At 54.2% G+C, this 18344-nt stretch overlaps 1 protein-coding gene across 3 annotated transcripts in view; it reads left to right on the top strand.

The window, feature by feature from the left end:
• Window positions 1–6212: 6212 nt before the first annotated feature.
• The window catches only part of SIPA1L3 (signal induced proliferation associated 1 like 3), a 214129-nt gene continuing 201997 nt past the window's right edge, over window positions 6213–18344 (top strand). For all 3 annotated transcript variants that reach the window (XM_075536258.1, XM_075536257.1, XM_075536259.1), the window contains exon 1: window positions 6213–6830. The gene's annotated coding sequence lies outside the window, so the exon portion shown is untranslated. The remainder of the gene's footprint in view (window positions 6831–18344) is intronic.

Below are 18344 nucleotides of genomic sequence, written 5' to 3'. Positions count from 1 at the left end.
AGCTTAGCGATTTCCTGTCATAACCCAGCAGGAAGTGGGGGCGAGGGAAGCCGGAACATCTGGGGAGAGGCTGGAGAGGAGTCCGAGGGGGCTTCAAAAAGCCCCCCTGTGACTTTCTGAAGCCCTGCCATCCTCCTTGTGGTGAATACTTTTTGGCTGGTAATGGAGTGTCAGGAGAGGCTTCTGTGTGTGTCAGAGGCTCCGGGTGTGTGTGTGTGTGTGTGTGTGTGTGTGTGTGTGTGTGTGTGTTAATCCTGGTGGGCCAGGTCTATGTGGTCTCGAAGGTCCCTCTGAGCTGGAACTGGATGAATGGCATATAACAGCAGGGATTCCCACCACCTCCATGATTCCCAGGGAAATAGGAGGGGGCTTCAGAAAGCGGAAAACATGGCATTCACAGCTAATGAAACCTTGACCTAACTTCACAAGGAAAAGAAAACATGTAGAGAGAGACAAAACAATTTTAATCGAATGGAATTTTCCCATGAAGTTTTGAAGCCCCCATGGGTCTTGCAGTGCAAAGTCCTGGATCCTGGCCCAGATCTGCTCCTTCACAGCCTTGCTCCCTGAAAGAGCTCCCCAGGACCCGCCATGAGCACCCTGGGCTGACTGCTGAGATGGGAATTCGCGGGGAGCCCAGGGGAAGGGATAGTGCTTCATAGAGCAGGTGGAACGAGGCTCTAGCTCTTTAGCCCTGCAGGCTGAGTCAGGGAGCACGCTCACCTGTGATACACCTGTCCTCGCCCTTCTTCTCCTCATGCGCTCCTCCTTGGGCCTTACCAGGGACAAACCTCTACGCATCTACATTTCCTGATGGGGTACGAAGCCGACTTTGAACAATCCCTTCTGCTCTCTGACTGGGAAGGAGCCCCTGGTGGTGTAGTGATGTGTTGGGTTGCTAACTCACCAGGTCAGCAGTTTGAACCTGACAGCCATTCTCTGGAAGAAAGATGAGGTTTTGTGCTCCCAGAAAGAGTGACAGTCTCAGAAACCCACAGGGCCCGCCTACCCTGTCCTCTAGGGTGGCTGTGAGTGGGAATCTCGCTTGATGGCAGTGAGTTTGGAGGGTTTTCATCGGAGAAACATGACACACATATCCAGTCTGACCGGCAGAGGGCAATGTTGGCCTCCGTATGTCTGCCAGGATGCGGAGAATGAGGGAAATTTCTGTGTAAGCAGGGATTCCCAGGCCAGCAGACAGCAATGCCAGGATGGGGTCCCATTTGCAGACGATCAGGTCCCAGCCAAGATGTCCTGAATTGGACATCTGGGGAGTGGGCCCAGCAATGTGAGTTTTCACAAGGCCCCGGCAGCTGTACCTGACACTGAAGTTTGAGTCATGGTTTAAAGAGCTGGTGTCACATAAGCACAAAGCCAGACCAGTGCTGCTGAGTGGATTCACCTGTGCACAGGGTGCCCACGGCAGTGGTCTTGACAGGACTGGTTTGCCAAATCTTTTCTCCTGCTGGGGAGTTTGGACAGCAGATCTTTGAGTGCATAACCATTAGGCAACCAGGATGTCTTCTCGTCTCTGTGCCTGCACTTAACAGCAAGTGCTAAGTAAGGTGGAGGGACTTGAACGCTTCATCCCAAGGGTGTTGACTTTGTAATATCTCCAGCGATGACCTAATGGGAGAATCCAAGCCATCAAAAGGTTAAGTGCTCAATTATGAGCCCAAAAGTTGATGGTTCAAGTCCACCAAGATGCCTCGGAGGAAAGGCCTGGTGATCTGCTCCCAAACCAGAACCAAACTCACAGCCATCGAGTCGATGCTGCTCTCCACCCATCTTTCTCCCATGGAGCGGCTGATGGTTTCAGCTCTCACTGCCCTTGCAGTGAGCTGTCCAAAATGTAATCACCATGCCACCAGGGCTCGTCCCAAAGGCCACAGCATCTAAAACTACTGTGTAGCCATTCCATTTTACATACATAGCCGGGGTCACCAGAGTTGGAATCGACTCCAGGGGAGAGGCTAGGTTATGTGGGGCTGAGAAAAGATATGAGGGGGCTTTCACATGGTTTCACAATCTTCTGATTCCATTTTCAACGAACTTTTGGGAGCACCTTTTTTATGCCCTGGTTCTAGTGACAAAGCAAGTCTGTGACTGGGGCGCCCCCTCCTCTGCAGCTTCAGTCCACCCCACTATGCAGTCTAAATGCTGGTGGTGACGGAGCCCCACCACGCAGTGACTCTGATTTTGTCATGAAGAAAGTTGGCTCTTGGGGGCACCATACTCCACAACACTGGAAGGCCCTAGGCCTTTTGGGGTCACGCCTTGGCTCCTTGTGTGTTGTAGGTGTGTGAAGGGGTACAGATACGGTTCTTGGGCCCAGAGAGCCCAGAGCTCAGCCAGGAAGGCTGATTCAGGAATCCTTCTACAATGAATCACAAGAGGAAAGCCTTTTCTAAATCTTGGAATCTTCTCAAACTTACAAATGATGTTAGTGGCAAATTTTAAGAAGGAGAAACAGAGTCTTGCAGGTGTGTCTCACATCTTGGGAGGGGGTGTAGCGTCTGGCTGGCATCTAGAAACTAAAATGCTCCCCGCCATGGAGTCGATGTTGACTCCCAGCAACCCTGCAGGGCAGAGTAGAACTGTCCCTGTGGGTTTGGGAGATTGTAGCTCTGTGCGGGAATAGGAAGCCTCGTCTTTCTCCCATGGAGCAGTTGGTGGTTTTGAACTGTGGTCCTCGTGGTTAGCACCCCAACATGTAACCACTTTACCACCAGGGTTCCAAGTCAATTCGTTGAACAGTCAACCCCCTTCCCATCTCCATCCCCCCAAAAAACCCCACTCACTGTCATGGAGTCGATGCCAACTGATAGCAACCCTATAAAGACAGGGTGGAACTGCTCTTTCGAGTTTCTGAAACACTAACTCTTTACAAGAATAGAAAGCCCATCTTCCTCCCGAGGAGCGGCTGGTGGTTTTGAACTACTGCCCTTGTGGTTAGCAGCCCAACGTGTAGCCACTACGCCACCAGAGCTGCCCAGGTGGGCAGCAGGAGGACCTAATTGATTGGCTGTAAGGCTGGAGGAGTGAACGAGGTTTGTTCTGCCATTTGAATGATGTTCATGAAAAGGAAGGATGGTTGTTCGCCCAGCGACGCCTCAGACTCAGGGATCTGCTTCCAGGAGGGCCCAGCCGCGAAAAGCCAGTGAAGCAGCTCCACGCTGCTCACGCGTGGTCACCATGACTTGGAGTCAACGATATGGCCACTAACAACGATAACGATGAGGAGTCATGTCCGTCTCAGGAGCAGGGGTCACTATTCCGAAATGCTCCCCCTATCTTCGTGAGAAGAGACGGTTTTCCTGGCTGGCCGAGGTACAATAATAGGCTAGACCAGGGGTCAGCAAACTGCAGCTTGCAAGCCCATAGGCAGCAATTGGGGTACATACATCCATGTGGCTCTGAAGTAAAACTGAAAAGTTTTAAAGGATCTTATTCAGATAATAGTGATTTCATTTTTGTAAAATATTTTTGTAAAATAGATTTATACTCCCCCCCAGAAAAATTTACTTCAGAGGACAGCACTGAAGCTACAGCTCAGGGAGTGGGACATGTCTGATCAGAGAGCAGGGGAGCAAATGAAGGTGGAGGAAGAGAGAGTGGAGCACATCCTGGCCCACCAAGCCTTGACGAGATTCCCGCTCAGAGCAGCCAATCCACGGAGAAGACCATATGGCCGGCCCCACTATGAGACACGACATTCCTCACTGACCCATAGCCCTACAGGGGACAGCACTGGAGACACAGTGTGGGAATTGCGCCCAATCTGATCCCACCACACTGAGGCAAAACACTAAGGGTGGGCAACAGAATAGCTAGGGGAACGAAGACCCCAGGGAATACCAAAAATAGATTTGGGGGCTAGGGTTTGGCACCCCATCAGATTCGACCAGAAAACACACCTAAAGGCCAACTAACAGTCCTTGAACTAACTACAAGCTTTTCTTGTTTTGTTTTGTCATTGGCTTGTTTTATTTTGTTGCTTGGTTTTGTTCTGTCTTGTTTTTGTGCATGTTATTATCTCCGCAGGTCTGTCTAAATAAGACAGGCTGGTTGAACAAGCTGGAAGAGAAAACAACAGGACTGACAACTCTGGGGGGACATGAGAGAGGGAGAGGAGGGGGGAAAGGAAGAGGTGTTAACAAACCTAGGGACAAGGGAACAAGTGATCCAAATCGGTGGTGAGGAGGGTGTAGGAGGCCTGGTAGGGTGTGATCAAGGGTAATGTAACTGAGAGGAATTACTGAAGCCCAAATGAAGGCTGAGCATGATAGTGGGGTCAAAGGAAATAGAGGAAAGAGCAAGGAGGCAAGGGGCATTTCTAGAGGTCTAAATAAAGGCATGTACATATGTAAATATATTTATATATGAGGATGGGGAAATAGATTTATGTGTATATATTTATAGGTTTAGTATTAAGGTAGCAGAAGGACATTGGGCCTCCACTCAAGTACTCCCTCAGTGCAAGAATACATTGTTCTATTAAACTGGCATTCCATGATGTTCACCCTCCCCACAACAAAAACAAACACTGAAGACAAAGCGGGTACATAAGCAAATGTGGTGAAGAAAGCTGATAGAGCTCGGCTATCAAAAGATATAGCATCTATGGTCTTAAAGACTTGAAGCAGCCATCTAGCTCAGAAGCAACAAAGCCCACATAGAAGAAACACACCAGCCTTTGTGAGCATGAGGTGTCGAAGGGATCAGTTACCAGGTATCAAAGAACAAAAAAAAACATATCATTGTGAATGATGGGGAGGGCAGAGTGGGGACCCAAAGTCCATCTGCAGGCAACTGGACATCCCCTTACAGAAGGGTGGAGGGGAGATGAGCCAGTCAGGGTACAGTAGTTAAACAACCCCACTGCTAATCCACGACACAACCAGGGGCTCCTCTCTTTGGGATATACTGGTTTCAGTCATTAAAATTAACTGCATCCCATTTTCATATAAGAACTTAAAATGCACCTGTGTCTTATATTCTATGACCACGTTTGGTGGTGACCACAAAGACCTTGATGGTCCCGCAGGTACGTGTTGGAGTGCTACAAACCCACCAGATGACCTGAGGCGGGAGGATGAGGCTGTCTGCTCCTATGAAAATCGAAGGCTTTAGAAATCCTATAGAACAGTTTTACTCTCTGCCCTCTTGGGCTGCGAGCCACGAGGTCAGCAGTTTGAAACCACCAGCTGCTCTGTGGGAGAAAGATGAGGCTTTCTACTCCTCCAAAAAGTCACAGCCTCCGAAACCCACAGGGGGCAGTCCTGTTTGAGAGTGTCACCATGGGCTCGATGGCAGTGGTGTCTGCTTGGTGGGGACCCTTGGACTGAGCACACCGAGAGTAGAAGCCCTGTCTTGAAGTCTCCCGTGACCCTCATGACCCCAACCCGTCCTAAAGCCGGTGCTTAACACAATTTTGTTGAATAAACCTAGTTGTTCCGACTCATGGTGACCCAATGTACCACAGAACGAATGAGCAAATGAAATAATAATATCCTTCTGCCTTCTCCCAAGAAAAAATAAATCGGCTTTCTGTCCGGAGCATCTTCCTGGAATAGCCAAATTCGGTGACCCCCAGGGAGCAGAGTGGCGACATCCATTTGGAGGTGGCGAAGGGGTTGGGTCGGATCCCCGCTTCCATCAGCAGGTGGGCCAACATTTCCGGGCTCACACAGGTCGGTACTGAAGCGAGAAGGGATTCCATGGAAGCTCACAGGGGCGTCGGGGGCCCTCCTGAGTCCGGGGGCTCCGTGGGGACAGAGATGCGGGGCCGGGCGTGCGGCGGGGAGGCGAGCACACCTGGGACTCGGAGCTGCGGCGCCCGGTTCTCCGCGGGGGCGACCCTCGTCTGGGGGGGGTGTGTGCGCCCGACTACCTGCGAAGGCGGGGCTCCCGACAGGGGCGGGAGCGACGTGTGCGGCGGCGCTCAGATCACCTGTGTGGAGACGCGAACCTATCTGGCGAGAGCGCCCGCAGAGCCACCGTCGGGGAACACCTGAGGGGACCCACCAACCGAGCGGTTACCTCAAGCCCGCGCTCCGCCGACGCGGCCGGCCGAGCGAGCGCGCGTGCGCAGTGGCGCGCGCACGGCGGGCGAGGCGAGAGCCTGCGCAGGCGCGCGCGCGCGTTCAACCAGAGGGGGCGGGGGCGGGAGCGTGCTCCTCGCTGGCGCCCGCGGCAATTCGGGCCGGCGCTGGCCGGGGAACGCGCGTGCGCGAGCGCGCACCGACTCCTTCTTCCACCGCCCCCTTCCGTGGAGGGTCTAGCGCGCTGCTCCCCGGTCTCCGCCTCTCCCGAGGCTCGCGCCCTCGGGGTAAGTCCCTCGTGCCTCGTGGAGAGGGAGGAAGAGGACGCGCTAAATGAAGGCAGGCGGCGGTCAGGGCTGGAAGGGAGAGAGAGAAGCAGGCCCGGCCGAGTGAGGAGCGCAGTTCCCAGGCTGGAATCTGCAGAAGACACCGCCTCCACCCCTCACTCCCTTCGGGGCGGCGGCAGTACCCCGGGGACCGGAGCGACGGACGTGTTCCGGTGGTCGAAGCTGCACGGGCTACGGGTGGACTACGTTTCCCAGAAGGCGGCGCGGCAGGGTGCCTACGACTCCCGGCAGCACCTGCGCGGCAGGCTTTTTTTTTTTCGCCCCCTGTTCGCCGCCTAGGGCCAAACTACAGTTCCCAGGAGGCCTCGCGCGAATCGCCTTGGAAGTGGGCAGCCTGGAAGTCACTTGGGCCACCGAGGTTGGAGGCGTCTATAGCGAGCGGCGCGAGGCTGGACACTGCGGTCGTGGGTCCCGCGGGGCGGGCAGTCCGGGCGGTCAGGTATGTGGCTCCGGGTGCAGAATCGGTTCGTGCAGGGGTGGCGGGGGATCGGTGGGTGCTCGGACCTCGAGGGTCAGCGCGTGTTGGCTACCCAGCGGATGGCCGGGTGTGGGCGGCGGCGGCGCCGGACCGGAGCCCTCAGGACCCGGTCAGAGTCGTGCCCTGGTGGCTCAACTTTCCACACGTGCAATCCGTGGGGAAGAGCACGGAATGGGAGTCGGGCGCTGCGATGGGGGAAACCGCGCCGAACCTCAGTATCCCTTCGGCAGAGCGGGGAAGGAGAGAGCCTGTCTCCTGCTGGACCTTCCGTCGAGAGAGATCCTGGAAATAAAGCATCTGGCACTTAGCAAGCACGTATTAGCGATGCTTGCGTTATTGTTAGCTGCGGGAGAATTGGGAGTGAAGATTTTGCCGACCGCATAGTTGGGCGAGTGTATCCGGAGAGTCGACGCATCTCCAGCCATCGCTTCATGCAGGCTAGCTGCTGTTACATGAGATTATTTTATTCAGAGCTTTGATTTCGGCCCAAATTAAGACCCTGCCATTTGCCAGCGGTGTGACCTTGGGCAAACCGGCATCGTCTCTTGGTGCCTCGGTTTCCCTCTGTGTAAAACGAGATTCTTAGCACGTTAGCTAGCCGACAGAGGTTGTAAGGATGCAACGAGGACACTTGGAGCAGCAGCGGGCACGTTGTCAGCCCCAGGAAATGGTGGCATTTATGATCCTGCATTTCCCCAGTGGCCCAGCGACCCTGCGAGCACCTGCTACAGTGGTGGGTGCAGACTCAGAAGTGGCTTCCTGGGTGTCACCTCCTGCAGCCTCCTTCCCCTCCTGTGCACAATGGGGCCATCTCAGCCCCTGCGGGTCGTCAGGGATTGGCTGGGTGTGGGCTCCAAGTCCAGAGTCCGTCCTCCCTCAGGAAGTAGCAGCTCTGGTGTTATTTTAATTGTTCTTCAGTGTTCTCCATCTGGCGCCGAAACTGCCTGGTTGTTGTGGGCTGTGCCATGACAGTCCCGAGCGTCCCCACATGTTCGTTCCCAGCCTCAGTGTCCCATCTGTGAAATGGTAGTCACAGGACTTGCGTGCCAGGGCCTGATGATTCCAGAGTGCCTGACGGTGAGCGCAGGGCTGGGCGCAGTAGTGCCAGTGTTTCATCAACGATCTCGTTTTTCTTGATAGGCCCTTGGGCATCAGTTTGTACCTCCAGGGCAGAGTGGGGACAAGGTTAATGGGTTTTGTGCCTCTCCCTTACCACCACCCCCGTTGTGCCCTCATTTTGTTCACCAAAGGTTAACTGGTAGAGAGACTGCAACATAAGGGCCTTAGAAGGGGCTGTGTTTGACCTGCCATCTGGCTGGTGTTGATCACCACACCCTGCTCTTATCTATCTACCTCTCCTCCACCCACCTTTATCTCTCAACACACACATGCGCGCGCGTGCGCGCGCACACACACACACCTGCATACATACTTACTCCAGTGACACTTCTCACTGCTGTCAGAGCTTGAATTCATGTCTCAAAGCCATGATAGCCTCTCCCACTCCTGATGATGGATCAAACCTCTGGTCCCTTGCTACCCCGTGGTGGCAGCCCCGTGGGTTCCTCCAACTCCAGCCTGAAATCCTCCTCCTTCTCCTCCACCCAGGAGTCACCTTACTGGCAAATGGGCCACCCGACCCCATTGCCAGAGCTAGAAACCTGAGCATTGTTCTCCCCGCCAGCCTTCATGTGTCCATTTGGCTGGCAAGGAGGGTGGTGCTGCCACCTCATAGAAGTCCCATTTCATAGGCTCATCGCCGTCCCTCATGTCGAATGACCCCTGGAAATCCCCCGTGGTCACTGGAGGTGGCATTTGCTGACAAGGTTGAGTTGTTTCTCTTAAGTCACCAAGGATTGGTGTATGTTAAAAACATTACAGAGGGGGCAGGTCGGAAACCTGTTGTCTGGTTTTATTTCTGTCTACCAAACCAGTGCTCTCAATTCAATTTGGGGTAGCCACCAAATTTACTGACTTGTTGTTTTTCATTGGATGAAATAGAGCAGTGATTTTAAAAAGAGAGAGAAGAAATAAAGGTCAAGAATTTTTATCTCAATTGTTGGTGACAACAGCACGTTTTTTTGTATTTAAATGGTCCCCGTGGGGTGATCTAAGAGTTTACGGTGCACCTGATTTTTCAGCCCTTGTAGTTGTTAGGTGGTAAATCAGAAATGGAATTTAGAATGCACGGCGATTAGCCCCCCCCTTTTTTTCTAACCCTTTTGCTATAGAGCATATTTCGCTGGTATCATTCTTATTTAAATTCTCAAGAGTGGCACACCATTGGCAAACAGACTGTCGTTAAATATTTAACCTTGTTAAATGTTTAACTCGCAAAATTGAAATGAAATGTATTTACAGTTTCAGGGCAAGAGCTGTCACTGCCTTTTCCGCATTACGTTCCGGGCCCTCCTGGAAAGTTGCTCTAGGGAGGAGCGGCCGCCGGGGCGGCTTGTGCATTCGCACGTTCTTTAAGATTGATATTGCGCCCGCTTTTTAGGACATGGCCTTTATTTGTAACTGTGTGTGTGTGTGTGGAGTGGTGGTGGTGTTGAGTTGGGATTTTTAAAAGTTGTGCAAGAAAGGCATGCCCGGTTTACCAGAACAAACAGCACGGAGATGTGTAAGGAGAGTCATTCTGGGAGGGTGGTCCAGGAACCCGACAGGCGTAGGTTCCCATCCCAGGGCTGCCACGTGAGCCGGGCAACACGGAGCCTCTTTAGTCTTCCGTTGTGGTTGTTGCTGGCAGAATTGAATAACTGCAAGGAGGGGAGGCCTGGTGGCGTCGTGGTTTTCCCATATGGCCATTAAGCTCAAGGTCAGCAGTTTGAAATCACCAGCTGCTCCTTGTGAGAAAGGTGAGGCTGTTCACTCCCATAAAGACTTGCAGCCTCAGAAATGCCCGGGGACAGTTCTACTCTGTCCTATAGGCCGCCTGCCAGGGTTCAGAGTGGACTCAACGGCATTGAGTTTGGTTTCTCTGGAAGGTTCTGGCACTAAACTAAACCACTGCCAACAGGTTGATTCTGACTCTTAGGGACCTTGTATCCAGTTCTGAGGCTATACTTCTTTATTGGAGCAGGCAGCCTCATCTTCATCCCACAGGGCAGCTGGTGGGTTTGAACTGGCAACCTCATCATAGTTAACAGCCTGCTGCTTCCCCAACAGCACCCTAAAGGCTCCTTTAACCTAAATGAAACCTCACCCACTGGCATCAGGTTGATTCCGGTTCACAGTGACCTGTAGGACGGAGTAGAACTGATCCCTAGGGCTTCCGAGGCTCTAAATATTTCCTGGAGCAGAAAGCCTCCTCATTGCCCCCCAGAGTGGATGGTGGTTTCGAATCACTGACCTTGCCCTTAGCAGCACTTCTAGGCCACTGAGTCCATTCTGACTCGTATTGACCCTGGAAAGACAGGTTAGAACGATCCCTGTGAGTTTCTGAGACTGTCACTCTTTGTGATAGTAGAAAGCCTCCTCTTTCTTCTACGGAGCAGCTGTTGGTTTTGAACTGCTGACCTTGCAGTTAGCAGTCCACCGGATGACCCTTGACACCAGCAGTTCTCAACCTGTGGTTTCGCGACCCCTTTGGAGAGTCGAATGACCCTTTCACAGGCGTCAACCTGACAGTGATGAAGTACCAACGAAAATAATTTGATGGTTGGGGGGGTCCCCACCACACAAGGAACTGGATGAAAGGGTCGCGGCGTGAGGAAAGTTGAGAACCACTGCCTTACACCATCTGGGCTTTTTAATGCCAGAAGCAGACCAACTTACCAACAACTTGGAGCTATTTACCTTTTCAAAATTTACGCATCTTTCTTTTTTGTTGTCGTTAAAAAGAAAGAAAAAAATAGATGCAAACATTTAACTCATGTTCAGTGTGTGCCAGGTTCTGTTCCCATCACTTCCCGCATTTCCTTGGTCTGTCCTACCGTCCCCTCTGTGCAAGAAGTAGTTCTCAGCTCACTGTGTCAACGCCAGCCCAGTGCAGCCCTACAGGACAGGGTAGAACTGCTCCTGTGGGCTTCTGAGGCGAACGCTGTGTGGGGGCAGAGAGCTGGTGGCTTCGAACTGCTGACCTTGCCCAGTGCATGACCGCGACACCACCACGGCTCTAAGAACAAGGCAGCATCGCTGAAATCACTGTTCACAGGTGAGGGGGCTGAAGCGCAGAGACGTTCCGGTACGCTGTTTAAGAGCGCCTGTGGGGTTCAGTGGCTAACCAGGTCTGAGGTCTGACTTGTACGCCCCTTGTCAAGCTCTCTGGGCAGACAACGCTGAGAAGTGAGTCCAGCGTTTGCTGCCCGTGTGTGTGACCTGCAGAGGCCCACGACTGTATTTAATAATTCAGGGCCATTGGTTGCCCGCCCTGGGTTTGTAGTTCAAGCGAGGCTACGCTTGCGGAGGGCTGGGACCCGACCCCACCCGACCCGTTCCGACCCGATCCGCAGCCATTGAGTCGATTTGGACTCCCAGCGGCTCGCTGTTACAGAGCCGACCTGCCCCTTTGGGTTTCCCAGGCCGCAGCTCCCCAGGAGCAGCGCACCGCACCTTTGCCAGCGGGTGGCAGTGGGTTTGCTCTTGGGTTTTGGCTGGTCTTGGTTGACACCTGTTCTAATTGACAGACCGCCTCCTGTCTTCTGAGCTGTTCCTGCGCCTTGCAAGTCGAGCCCGATCTTGACTGGCCCGTGGGTTCTGGGTGAAGGAATTGCGGAGCCCAGCAGGGAAGGGGAGGGTGGCTGCAGTCAGAAAAGGCAGGAGAGTGGCCGCCTGGGATTCTCAAACCCTGCCCCCCTGGAAGACAGGGTCCGACTCTATTACTCTACAGCCACCTGGAGCCTGTGGCAGCAGGAGCCGACCAGGGGTGGTGTGGTACTGTTCCCATTGTTCAGTAAGGCACAGTAGGGTTCATTTCGGTTGCGATGGGTGGGTGGATGGAAGGTTGTTTGTCTGGTTGTCTCAAAAATGAAGGCCTTTCAGCGGACTCTGAGGTCAAAAAAATGAAACAAGGCTGACTGCTTGGTTCCCACGCTTGGTGGAGGTGTTGAAGGGGGCTGAGCAAGGCGAGTGCCCTTAGGGTGAGCTCACCTGCATGGGAACATGGGCTGGCCAGGGAAGAGGTGTTTCCAAGCACCACATGCCTTCCAGAACTCCAGACGCACTGCCGTCGAGTCGATTCGGACTCATGGCAATCCTATAGGGCAAGACAGAACTAACTGCCCAGCTCCGTCGGAGCCCAGCGAGTGACCACTGTGCCACCAGGGCTCCTGGGCAAGCGTGAAGGGCTGGTAAAGTGTCAGAATGCAGCCTACCAGCAGAAGTGGTGAGGCCCAAGGCCCATCAGGGTGGCCAGGACCCAGCCCCCACCCCCCCACCCCGGGGCCATGGCTTGTGTCCATGTTGCCTGGATCTTAAAAGCTCATCGTTTGGGATGAATGCCCGTGCTCTGAGTAGAGGCGAGGGCAGCCCATCCTAGTGGGTGCTGTTCACACTGGGGGAGGAGGGCGGACACCTGGGGACAGGGCTGGAGGTGGTGGTGAGGCACCTCCGACCCCTCACAGCCCGTGTACGATAGGGAAACCTTTCTGCCTGCGATGTGTGAGCGTGCCATGGAAGCCACCGTGCCCACCCATCTTGTCCCTCTTTTGCTGCCCCATTGAATAGGAAGCAAGCCACACATGCAAATCACATAATTAAATTTTTGTCTAGCGGTCACATTAAAAAGTAAAAGCGCAGCACCCAGCAGCTGAAGTTAATTTCCGTGACATGGTTTTGTCAACAGTTCCTCCCTGTGTAATTCGCCGGCGTGCACCACAGCCTTCAAGGTGTGTGACTGTTCTCGCCCTCCATCCCCAAATCATCCTGCCAGCCTCAGCTTCCAACTCGGTGCCCACTGCGCGAAATGTCACCTCCCCGCACTCGTCCGCTGCCGGCAACCACGGGCAGCTCCGACTTTTGCACTTTGGCTGATTCCGTGTAAGCGAGATCTCACGGTGTTTGGCTTTTTGCGGCTGACCCATATTTCTGTTCAGCACGACATCTTCAAGGTCGCCCGTGTCGTGGCACGCACCGGGACCTCATTTCTCTTTGTGGCTGAGTGGTGGCAGTGGAGTGGGTTATGGGTCAGGCTGCCAACCGCAGGGTCAGCAGTTTGGAACCACCGGTCACGCCGAGGGAACAAGGTGGCCTTTTCTATTCCCGTAAAGAGGTGCAGTCTCGGAAACCCACAGGCCAGTTCCACCCTACCCCGTGGAGTCGCTTGAGTGGGCACCGACCGGGTGGCAGTGAGCCGGGCATCTCGTGTGCATGAGCCATGTTCCCTCTGCCCAGCCATCTGCACCGTGTGGTGCTTGTGAACAGTGCCGCAGCGTGAACATTGGTGCACAGGTCCCCATGCGACCCTGCCACCCCTACTGGGTAGGGTCCTAGGATTGGAATTGCCGGCTCAGATGGGTCACCTGTGTTCGATGTTGGGAGGAACTGCCGCCAGACTTGCCCACAGTAGCTCCATTGTCTGCCTTGGAAGAAGCACGGCCCGGAATGCTCTTCAGAAGCAAGGATGGCGACCCTTCCTCTTGTGTGCTTCGGGCATTCTATTAGGGAAGACCAGCCCTTGGAAAGGGACATCTTGCTTGGAGGGGCAGCGAGAAAAGAGGAAGGCCCTCGACATGATGGACTGACCCTGGGGCTGCAGCAATGGGCCCCGACGTAACAACGGGTGTGAAGACGGCGTGAGCTCTCTCCGGGGACTGGTCCCTTCTGATAACGTGCCTTCAAAATTCCTCCCCCCTCAGGTCTAAGGAGCGTTCTGGCTGTACTTATCACACGGTAGATTTACCGGCAGCCAGTGGTATCTTCTATATGCGGCACCAACACCGTAACTTAATCAATGTGCTTCACGGTACCTCCAAACCAAGCTCAGTGCTGGAGACTTGATACCGGTCCCCCCACCCCCATGGACTGTCACTCTATGGGAGTAGAAAGCCCATCTTTCTCCCGTGGAGCAGCCGGTGGTTTCGAACTGCCGATGCTGCAGATGGCAGCCCAAGGTGTAGCCGCTGCTAAAGAGCAAAGACGTTGGTTTGAGGACTCAGGTGCTCCTGAGCCAGGCTGTGCTATTGCCAGTCACCTCACAGGAATGCGGGAGCTGGACGACGGAGGAGGAAGGCCAACCAGAGGGGAGGCGATGCGCCAAGCCTAGCTCGTGAGCCTCCGTGTTGGTCCGAGGTGAGGGTTCACGGTGATAGATCCGAGGTACCATCCCTGCCCCTAGGGAGCTCTGTCTTGGGGAATGAGGGTGGACAGGTAATGAAACGCAGCTTTATCTCAGGCAGGCAGAGCTAACTTTACAGCTCTCAGGTAATGCCATATGCACCTGGCCCTGTGCTTGCCTTGTGTGACTGGAGGCGATGGGGACTGCAGGTGCCCCGGGTAACAGATAAGGAAGCTGCAGAGAGCGCAAGGCGAGGCCACCTGCTCAAGGCTAGGACACGGCGGGCTCATACTTGCTCAGGTGGCTGCTGTGGGGAGAAGTACAGTGAGAACCATATGAGCCTCTGCATGAAACTGACTCTGGGAGTTGGGAGCCCTGGTCGGCAGTTCGAAACCACCAGCTGCTCCTTGGGCGAAAGATGAGGCTCTCTACTCCTAGAAGGAGTTACCGCCTCGGAGACGCATGGGGGCAGCTCCACCCTGCCCTGTAGGGTCTGCCACGGCTCGGTGGCAGGAGCGTGGCTTTGGTTGCGGTGGAGCAGTGGGTTACCACTGGGCGCTAACCACAAGGTCAGTAGTTGGAAACCAGCAGCCATGCCGCAGGAGACAGATGGGGCTTTCTGCTCCCCGAACCTTGTAGGGTAGGAAACCTGCAGGAGCAGTTCTTCCCGAGAGCGTCGCTGTGCGTCAGAATCAATTCCTTGTCAGTGAGTGAAGGTTTGTCAGCATCCATCCCTGAGTCTGCGTGAACATACCCTCCCGCACACCCTCCCTCAACTCAAGAATACTTTGTTCTAACCCCCTGGCATCCTGTGATGCTCGCCCTGCCCGCACAATCACGGGAGACAAAACGGGTGCATAAGCTACTGTGGTGAGGAAAGCGGATGGTCCCCAGCTAAGTGTCTGGGTTCTGGGTCTTAATGGCTTGAAGCGAAACAAGTGCTTTCCAGCAGGGAAGCAACAAGCTCACATGGAAGAAGCACATCAACCTGTGTGATCATGAGGTGTCATTGGGACCGGGTAACAGGCATCAGAAGACCCTTAACTAACAAACAAAAACATATTGTTGAGAACTGAGGGAGGTTGGAGCAGAGACCCAAAACCCATCTGTAGACAATGGGACACCCCCCACAGAGGGCTCGCAGGGAAGGGGCAAGTCAACCAGGGTGCAGTAAAGCACTGATTAAACACACAATACTCCTCTGGGTCCTTGAGGCTTCCTCACCCTCCACTGTCATGGCCCCAGTGCTGCTCCTCACTCTGGACTAGACTGGAGCGTGTGCACAGGCACACATAAGAGACGGGCGCTCACAGACACGTGGCGTCCAGGAATGGGAATGGGAAGGGTAGGGGGAGGTGGGGGAGAGAAGAAGAGGAAGAGGGAACCAATCGCAATGATCGACACATAACCACACACACACTCCCTCCCAGGAGTGCGAACAACAGAAACCATGGGGGAAGGGAGGCAGCGGTTAGTGTGAGATATGGAAATAATAATTTAGTCTATTCTATTAAATAATAATTTAATAATAATCTATCAAGGTGTCATGAAGCGGGGGTGGGTGGGAAGAGGAGCTGATACCAAGGGCTCGATCGAAAGTCAATGACTAGAAAAGAAGGATGGCTATGTATGTGCAAATATGCCTGATGCAATTGGTATGTGGATTGTAATAAGCATTGTAAGAGCCCCCAATAACATGATCTTTTAATAAAAAAGAGAGAGAGGGAGAGAAACTGGGCTCTGGGTTTGGTGGGGCTGGGGACCCACCCTCCCAGGAATGAAGAGGAGGGTGGGCAGAGAGAATGAGGAAGACAAGCACCGGGCCACGAACACTCAGCTCTGAACTAAGCTCTGGGCACGAAGCCTCTGCTGCCCGGTCCTTGGGGGTGGGGGCCCACGAGAGCTGTGGCCTGCCTCTCCCTGTGCACGGAGCCACACAGGCCCGGCCACCAGAGGCCGGAGGGGACAGTGGTTTCCTCTGTCAGCTCGATGGGGGACATTGTGCTGCCTGAACTTCTTTTTGGGGTTCTCTCGTGGCCCAGGGCGCCTCACCTTAGGGATGAATCGGCCTTGACCTGAATGCGGCAGGTGCCGGAGACTCACGACTCCAGAAGGCAGTCTGCCGGCGAGCCCTGCCCAGGAGCTCTTGGCTGTTTCTGCAGCGACCCGTCCTGCCCCCGTGTGAGGACGCGCGGCCCAGCAGGTGTCCATCAGGCAAGCGAAGGAGACTCGCCGCTCTTAGTGCGTGCAGGGCACGTTTGAATTGTATATCTTTATGTTTGTGGTGAATGGGTTACACAGCCACGTGGACACCACATCACCCGTGCCTGCGTGGGGCCTATCACCGCCCCCACCCACCTTTTCCGAGTCCTTCCCCCTCATTAGCGCAAACGAGCCCTGAGGTTCCTATCACACAGGTTGTCGATTTGCTCCTCTATCGATCTTAAAAGAGCCCAGTGCCCAAGACAGACCATGTTTTACTAGTTAAGAGTATCGGGATCGTGGTGGCTTGGTATTTAAACACGAGCTCTGCCATGAGATGCCTTATTCCCTCCTCGGGACGATTCCACGAGGCAGCGATGTGGTGGTGGCGCTGGTCTCTCCTTGGAGGAAACGGACGCCCAGAGTTGTTCAGTCCAGGTCGCTGGTGAGTGAGTTTCAAAGCCAGGACACAAACCAGAGTCCAGGCACTCACCCCTCACTCTGCTTGTCCGCAGGTGGACACCCGGCTCTGGTCGCCTGTCCTGGGGCATCCCCTGCGGCAGTCACCGTCCCTTAGACCCTGAGGCTTGAACACGCAGGGGTTTCTGTGATGGGGGGACTGGTCCTTGCCTTTGTGAAAGAACAGGCGTGAACTGGGTGCGTGACGTTACTGTTAACATTCAGATGTCAGCTTAGCCGTCCACTGCTGCTGTCACGGCAGTTCCAGAGGCGAGCGGCTTTGAAGAATGGAACTGCGTTCTGTCCCAGCCCAGGAGGCCCGCAGTCTGCATTCATTTGGGTGGCCACCTCGAGGGGGAGGCTCTCCTTGCCCGCCCTGTCTCAGCCAACTGCTTGGCATTGCCCTTCGGAGATCTCCCTGTGGCGTCTGTCGTGCCCCCGCCCCGCCTCGTTTGCCTCTGTGCCTGATCTGGCGCAGTGGTTGTGAGTTGGGTGTTATCCGCAGGGTCAGCAGTTGCAGACCACACCAGGCTTTCTGCTCTTGTAAGGAGCTCCCGCCTTGGACTCTCCGGGGGTATCTACCCTGCCCTGTGGGGTCAACCACGCTCGATGGCAGTGAGCTTGGTTTTGGTTTGGGGGCCTGATCTGCTGTTTTTTTATGCCTCCGCATGAGAAGGGTGTAAGACCCACCCTACTCCAGCGGTTCTCAACCTGTGGGTCGCCATCTCTTTGGTGGGGGGTGACCAACCCTTTCACAGGGGTCGCCCGATTCATGACAGTAGCAAAACGACAGTTATGAGGTAGCAACGAAAATAATGTCATGGTTGGGGGGGGGTCCCCCACAGCATGAGGAACTGTATGAAAGGGTCACGGCATTAAGAAGGTTGAGAACCCCTGCCCTATGCTGATACAAGCCGTGCCTGCGCTAGATTATAGCCACAGATAAAACACCAGCAACCAAACCCGCTGCTATGGAGTCCACTCCAACCTACGGCGACCCTGCAGGACAGCGAGAATCTGCTGCCTCCACCTCAGGTTTCTTGTTGGGGCAGCCAGCCTTACCTTTCTTCCACAGAGCGACTGGTAGCTTTGAACCCTTGACCTCGCCGTCAGCAGCTCAGTGTGTAGCCCACTACACCCCAGGGCCCCTTTCCAAAGGGGTGACGATTATCCAGCACATGTTTGTTGTGTGTGTGTGGGGGGGACGACAATTCAATCCATGCAGGTATCATGACATTGTGATCTCGCTTGGTGGGGGGGGGTCCTTATGTTTAAGACATGCTTTCTGAAATACCTAGGGATGGATTATTCAGATGTTCTACATTCTCTCCAAAATAATGCAGACCGTGGGCAGGTAGATGAGAAATGAAAAAGATGGACCATGAGTTGCTAACTGCTGAAGCTGGTGATGGCGTGGTTTTATTTATTGTATACTTGTTTTTGTTTTGTTTTGAATCCTGTGTATGCTTGGCACATCATTACAAAGTTTTTCAAAAATTAAAATATCAGTATAAAACTTGCCAACATTTGTGCGTTTGAAGCTCAAGAAGACCCGTGGGAGGTCCCTGGACTCCGTTCAGCCCACGTGTACAATAAGA

Source organism: Tenrec ecaudatus, chromosome 18 (assembly GCF_050624435.1).
Source record: "Tenrec ecaudatus isolate mTenEca1 chromosome 18, mTenEca1.hap1, whole genome shotgun sequence".
In the NCBI taxonomy this organism is placed as follows: domain Eukaryota; kingdom Metazoa; phylum Chordata; class Mammalia; order Afrosoricida; family Tenrecidae; genus Tenrec; species Tenrec ecaudatus.
This window is presented reverse-complemented; position numbering and strand designations above follow the sequence as displayed.